This window comes from Seriola dumerili, unplaced genomic scaffold (assembly GCF_002260705.1).
Source record: "Seriola dumerili isolate Sdu_G_001 unplaced genomic scaffold, Sdu_1.0 BDQW01000219.1, whole genome shotgun sequence".
NCBI classification, from domain to species: Eukaryota; Metazoa; Chordata; class Actinopteri; order Carangiformes; family Carangidae; genus Seriola; species Seriola dumerili.
Window position 1 is genome coordinate 3,433,011 of NW_019174474.1, and position 5,983 is coordinate 3,438,993.

The window sequence follows — 5,983 nt, forward strand, 5'->3', positions numbered from 1 at the left end:
CACAAACCACAGCAATGAAGGTCATCTCACAATCGCAGTCAGAGCACGAAGTGTGAAAAAACATGCTTTTCATAAAAATATGTTTTCCTTTTATAGCATGTCAGTCATAATGAGGATGGGTCCAAACTTTGGTGATGCCAAAACTGAGCTCCTGATTACTGTGGCAACACAAATTTGTTATCCCATTGCCTTTGCTATTTTACCAAGGCTGGACAAGGTCATATCTTAGGTAGTCACAATTTCTCAAAGTCAGAGATTACCTCGATACATACTACAACATGTTTGAAACAATGAATTCTTTAAACACACATATACACACACGCAGGTGACCTCATGCTAGACACCTCATGATTGATTACCAGCCTCGGGCTATCCCTCTGTCTGAACTTCCTGGTTTTTAAGTCTTGCTTCCTGCAAGGATCATTGCTTTTTGTGATGTGATTAACTCGCCAGAATGAGGTCATGATTCATGCTGGGGTCTTCAAACAGGTAGAGGTTAGACCAGAGAGAGACAGTTTCCCAGGTGGTCTGGTTTAGAGGGCTGGAGATAAAAAACACCAGTTGTATGTTTAAGGTTACGGTCTGGGTTGAGGCCAAAGAAGTGGTAGGTTGGCTTGAGGGAGTAATCCTTTGCCTTGAGGGGGCAAAGGGTTAGTAAAAATTTGGGGCTCTTCAGTTTAGGAGTTTCTTATTAAAGATGAGAGGATGCAACTTTGTAAACAAATGTTTTCCTCCAGAGATTGTAAAACAATCTTGGAGCAATGTAATGGAACATATTCCCTTATTTGTTACCACTGTCATATTGCTATGGTAAATACAAGGCTATAGTCCAGAGATGGTTAGCATAGCCTGGAAGAAGGGTGAAACAGTTAAAACAGGTAAAAAAAAAAAAACCCATCTACCTGCAATTCTAAAAAATGACAAATTGTGGTTATACATATTAATCAGTAAGCTTTAGAAATGCTAGTTGTTTTCTCCTGTTTCCATATGCTAAGTTTAACTAACCACCCTGCTGGCTGTAGCTTCATAGTTAAGAGACAAACATCAGAGTGGTGTCACACTTCTCGTCTAACTCTCATCCAGAAAGCGAATAAGTGTAGTTTGCAAAATGTCAAACTGTTCCTTTAAGTTAAGCAGGTATAAATATAATTAAGATTGCCTTTCTCCTTGGTCTCCCATCCGTCTCATTTATGAAAGTCAGTGAGAATCACTTGTCTTCATTCATTCAAATAAACACACATGGAAACTATGTCTCCTTGTGTTTCTGTCCATCACCATATGGAGCTTCCTCTTTTCTGTCTGTCCATCTCTTGTCTTGAAACCCTGTGCCCTCATATGACCCTGTTAGCTTGCTAATTGAGTTTCTTCCGTTAACAACCATATGGTATTGGTTTCAGTTGCACTGCTCCAATCTAATGAGCTATCCCATGTGGAAAAAAATAAAACCCTTTAGATTTATAACCGGCTCCTTCTTGTGATTCTATGGAGTGACCCCATGATTTGAAAGGTTAAAAATTTACTGCAAGCTAGCACAAGCTCAGCTAATGACCATTACCACAGATGAAAAGCAGATAAAGGGTTTCATTTTCCAAACTTTATCACTGCTTCACCCCTTTCGTTCCTCTCCCTCTCTTTCCCTCCACTCTATTTATTGCCCATTTCTCTGGTTATGGGTGTCAAAGTAAGGCAGCTTAGTGCCCCAGACTCTTTAAGTGCTACCAACACACAACCAGTCTTAATTAAGGATTACAATAAAATGTAAATAAACAGGATTAAAGTGTGATTCCATATCTGAGGTAGCATGAGTGGTGAGGTTTTAGCTTTTCAGGTTTATTCATACCACATATTTTGTATTTGCTTTCACACAGTACTCCATCTGTATTCATGCAATCAGCCATTAGAGATTATTGTTGCATGACACAATTAAGTGTTACCAGCCTGTGACAGCGTGGAAGAGGGCGGCGTGCTGACATGGTGAAGTGGGGAGAATGGTGCCAGAGAGTGAAATTCCTCATTTAAAACATTGGGCTGCCACTTTTATCGGTCCCATACGCAGCCACACACACTAACACACAGACTCGGAGGCTACAAGTTGCTTCCTGTTTCAGCACCAACACCCTGCAGGTTAATAAGCACCACAGCAGATGGAAACCTTGCCACCACTTCTTACATATATCCCTGGCTTGTCCCAGTGCCACCTCCACTTCACAGTGACTCATTGTACCAATCACTCCTCATTTCCTCTCCAGTGAAGGCTTGAGCTGTGTGGTAGCAGCCAGAGTGCAGTATCCAGCAGTCTGACACAGCACTCATTATGGCCTAATGGAGGTGAAGGTGTTTTTATGGCTCAGTCTGGCCCATCCAGCCAATCAGGTACCACACAAGACTCCCTCTCAGGGCCTTATTACGAATGCCCTTACATGAATACTTATCGACACATACACACAAATTTGTAATTACTCATGTCTCCCACCTTGCTGAGACCCTGGGGTTTTGCACTCTTACACCTAGTACTTTGTTATGTGCCTCCATTGTGGGCCCCTACAGAACTGCTCTATAAGTGGCCTTACTTTTACTTTTATTGAAACTCCTAACTACTGTGAATTGTTTCCAATTAGCCCAAATTGGTCAGTTAAATCTTGGGTTTATAGTGGAAGTAGGAGACTTACTGAATCACCTTAGCATAGATTGGGACCATATTAGCATTGAACTTCTTCGTAATGATACTGGGGTTCCACAATAATCAGGATGTGTTGGTAATTGGGTGCGTAACTGCTCTTAATTGTTTTCAATTGTTTGAAACACTGTAATAGAGTGATTTATGGCATACAACAGGCCAGCCAGCACCAGACATCAACACTGAGAGTTCCCTGAAGGGAAGCAGATTAAAAACACACCTGATGTAGACTTTTGGGATTGAAAGTCACGCTTCCCTGGCACGCACAATATCGTCTGTGCGTTCCTCTGAGACCTAATGAAAGTCATGTAAATGCATTCCATTGTTATAATGAATGAGTGCAGAAATACATGCCTAATAATAACTGGCTGAACGCGGGAGTCAGTGGTGCGATAAAGAAGATTAAAAGAAACAGCTAAGAGTTGATACTGTATCAGTAATTTGATCATATATTCCAACGTTGGCTGTGGTATGTTGGCATGTCTCTTCTAACTTCCAGTGAAATTATGTTGAACAGGAAGAGAGGATAATGTTAAATGAATCACGTAGTTTCTGGTATTTCTATGAAAGGATTCAACAAGGGGAACAGCAAAAGTACAAGGGAAATTTTTCACAAGAGAGCGAAAGGTCACTGGCACATTGGCATGCGGATGGTCTCCAATCCTGAAAGCTTACAGTACTTGAATAAGGGTTCTGAGGTTATCGTAGAATTCATCTCCCTTTATGCATTCCCCCTTCTCTCTCTTGCTCTTTCTGCTCTTTCTGCTTGAGTGACCACAATTACCAGCTGAAGGCAGCACAGGATGCAGCAGTGATTTAAAATGATTCATTTCGGGGATACAGAGAGCTGACACACTGAAACACATACTCCCATTGCAGCCCCACACCCCACCCACACTAAAAAATTGACTAAATGTAGACCTACACTAATACTCATACTAATACTTATACTAATAATATCAGGAAAACGTATTGAGGGATTACATACATATACTTCCCAAGGAACTAGCTTTAAAATGCTGCCCCTTTAGGTCTGATTAACAATGTGTGTGTTTTTTGTTTTTTTTTACCACACACAAGCATGCAGTATTCCCTCACCATAATCCAACCTACAGTATCACTGTTTACTCTGGCATGTCATATCCAAACTGTCTCAATGTTTGTGGTGGCAGGACCCCCCTCCCCACCACTCCACCCCCACCCCCCATCACCCCTCTTCTCACTACCCCTGAGTGAGTGAACTGTGATGTTTGATAAGCTGTGAGAATTCAGCCTAGCTGGGCCACAGGCATCGCTATGTCTCTATCTGCAGCCCTCTCTCTCCCCCTGGGCTTTCTTTATCTATACTAACCCCCACCCCCATCTGATAGCCTGAAAGTGTAGATATGAATCACATGTAAACAATGTAGCAGTAAAAAAAAAAAAGTTAGTGGTAGATGAATAAGAGAGAAAAGTCCACCAACCCCACTGGCTCACAACAATTAAGCCCTCTGACAGGAAGTTGAGTGCACATGCCTCCTGTCTCCACTTCCTCTGTCAGTCAGTGGCTGCTGCCAACATCTGACCCTGTATAACAACAGCACAAATGGAAACCCCTACGTGACTGGTGAATACAATAATGACATGAGGAGCATTGTGTGGGTTTTGATTTGTGCTGTCTCTTTGTATCTGGTTCTGTTCTGGTTTATTCTGAGATATCTCACACAAAACACATACTTGTTCGTTATTCTTTTCGATTCCTACCTCATAGAAGGAGTCAAAAGTTAGGAGACACAGATAAAGTTTAAATTTATTGGCTATCTTAAACACTTAGCAGTGAAAGATAACGGGATCAGCAAGTTAAAACCTTCTGCGTTTGAACCACGGCTGTAGAATTTGGATTTATTTTATACAGTGAGAACAGCTGATCGAGGGAGGAGAGGTCTCCCTGATAAAATGACACAGTACACAGCTGTGCTGTATCAGACAGACACACACATATACACTTACAAACGGCACAGGGGAGGATGTTGTTAAATGTGTTTTGTTCAAAGAATTGCAGACCATCTGAGGCAGCATGTCAGCCTCCTCCCTGAAGGTTTAATTTACACTCTAGCCTTCTATCAGTCTCTCTTTTTCTCTGTCCTAAGAAGTACTACTGGCTAATCAGATGAGATCCACAGATGTTTATTTCACTAGAGAGGAATGTAAAGGTCTATCAAGTTCTCAGACAGACGTCAGTTCAACTATGTAGTCTGGATGCCATGCCAAACAATTCTTACAGAGTTTGTCAGGATTTTACTTTAAGGAACAAACTTTTTTTTTTGACAGGATGGAGTGATATAATGGTAGAGGTAGGGTTACAAAAATCCCCAAAATATGAAACCCAAGTTAACACCCGTGATCTGTGAGTTAGAAGTTTTGCTACACCAGAATCTGCTGATGATTTTCCTTAGAATAACATTCAGTAACATTCACAAATCACAGCGAGATAACAACCATCCATTTCCTAGGACAGCCACTCCCTCCTTCATGATCAGTACTTTCCTCCTCTCTCCTGCAGAGAGGAGATAAATGCGTGACAGAAAGTGATGCTGATATTGGCAGTTCTTCACTTGGAAACATCTGGCACTACCTAAGTGAGACATTTGTGGTTTCCTTTGGTTATTTCCTGCATATTATAATTTCAGATGCAGAATAATTTCAACAAGCTTCTTTGACTGGTCACAGTGGAATACCCTGTTCACAGACCTGAGACGGCAAATAATCAGAAAGAAGAGAAACAACAAGAGAATATTTCACGACTGCATTCAATAGGAAGTTATCTTCTTACAACACTTTTCATCTTTATCTTCTGGCATGTCTAACAAGGAATGATTTTCCTGCTTTAATCGTGGATATTTTAATCTTTCTCTTCTCCTTCTTTTAATGCATACTTTTTCTTTTCTGACTGCAACATACCTCTTTGTGTCTCGCACTTCCTCTATCATCCTCCTCTCCCAGCTGTTATAGCTGTACAGTGCATCCCACCTGTTTGTGCTTTCAGGTCACTTCACTCAGACTGCAGAGGTTTGTCACTCAGTGAGCCACAAAGCTGCATGTTCCTGCGGAAAATAAATAAATAATCCCACGCTCAGACACTTGCCAATCACTAACACACTCAAGAACATAAATAAACAACATTCAGCCAGCGGGGGGAAAAAAAAAGGAAAGTGAGTGTCTACCTCACTGGTTGTATGTTTTTGCTGCAGTTGCAGTCTAATGAGCCTACATGTTTACTGTTTACCTTCGACAGTATAGCTTTGTGAATTTCGAAATGTGTGTATT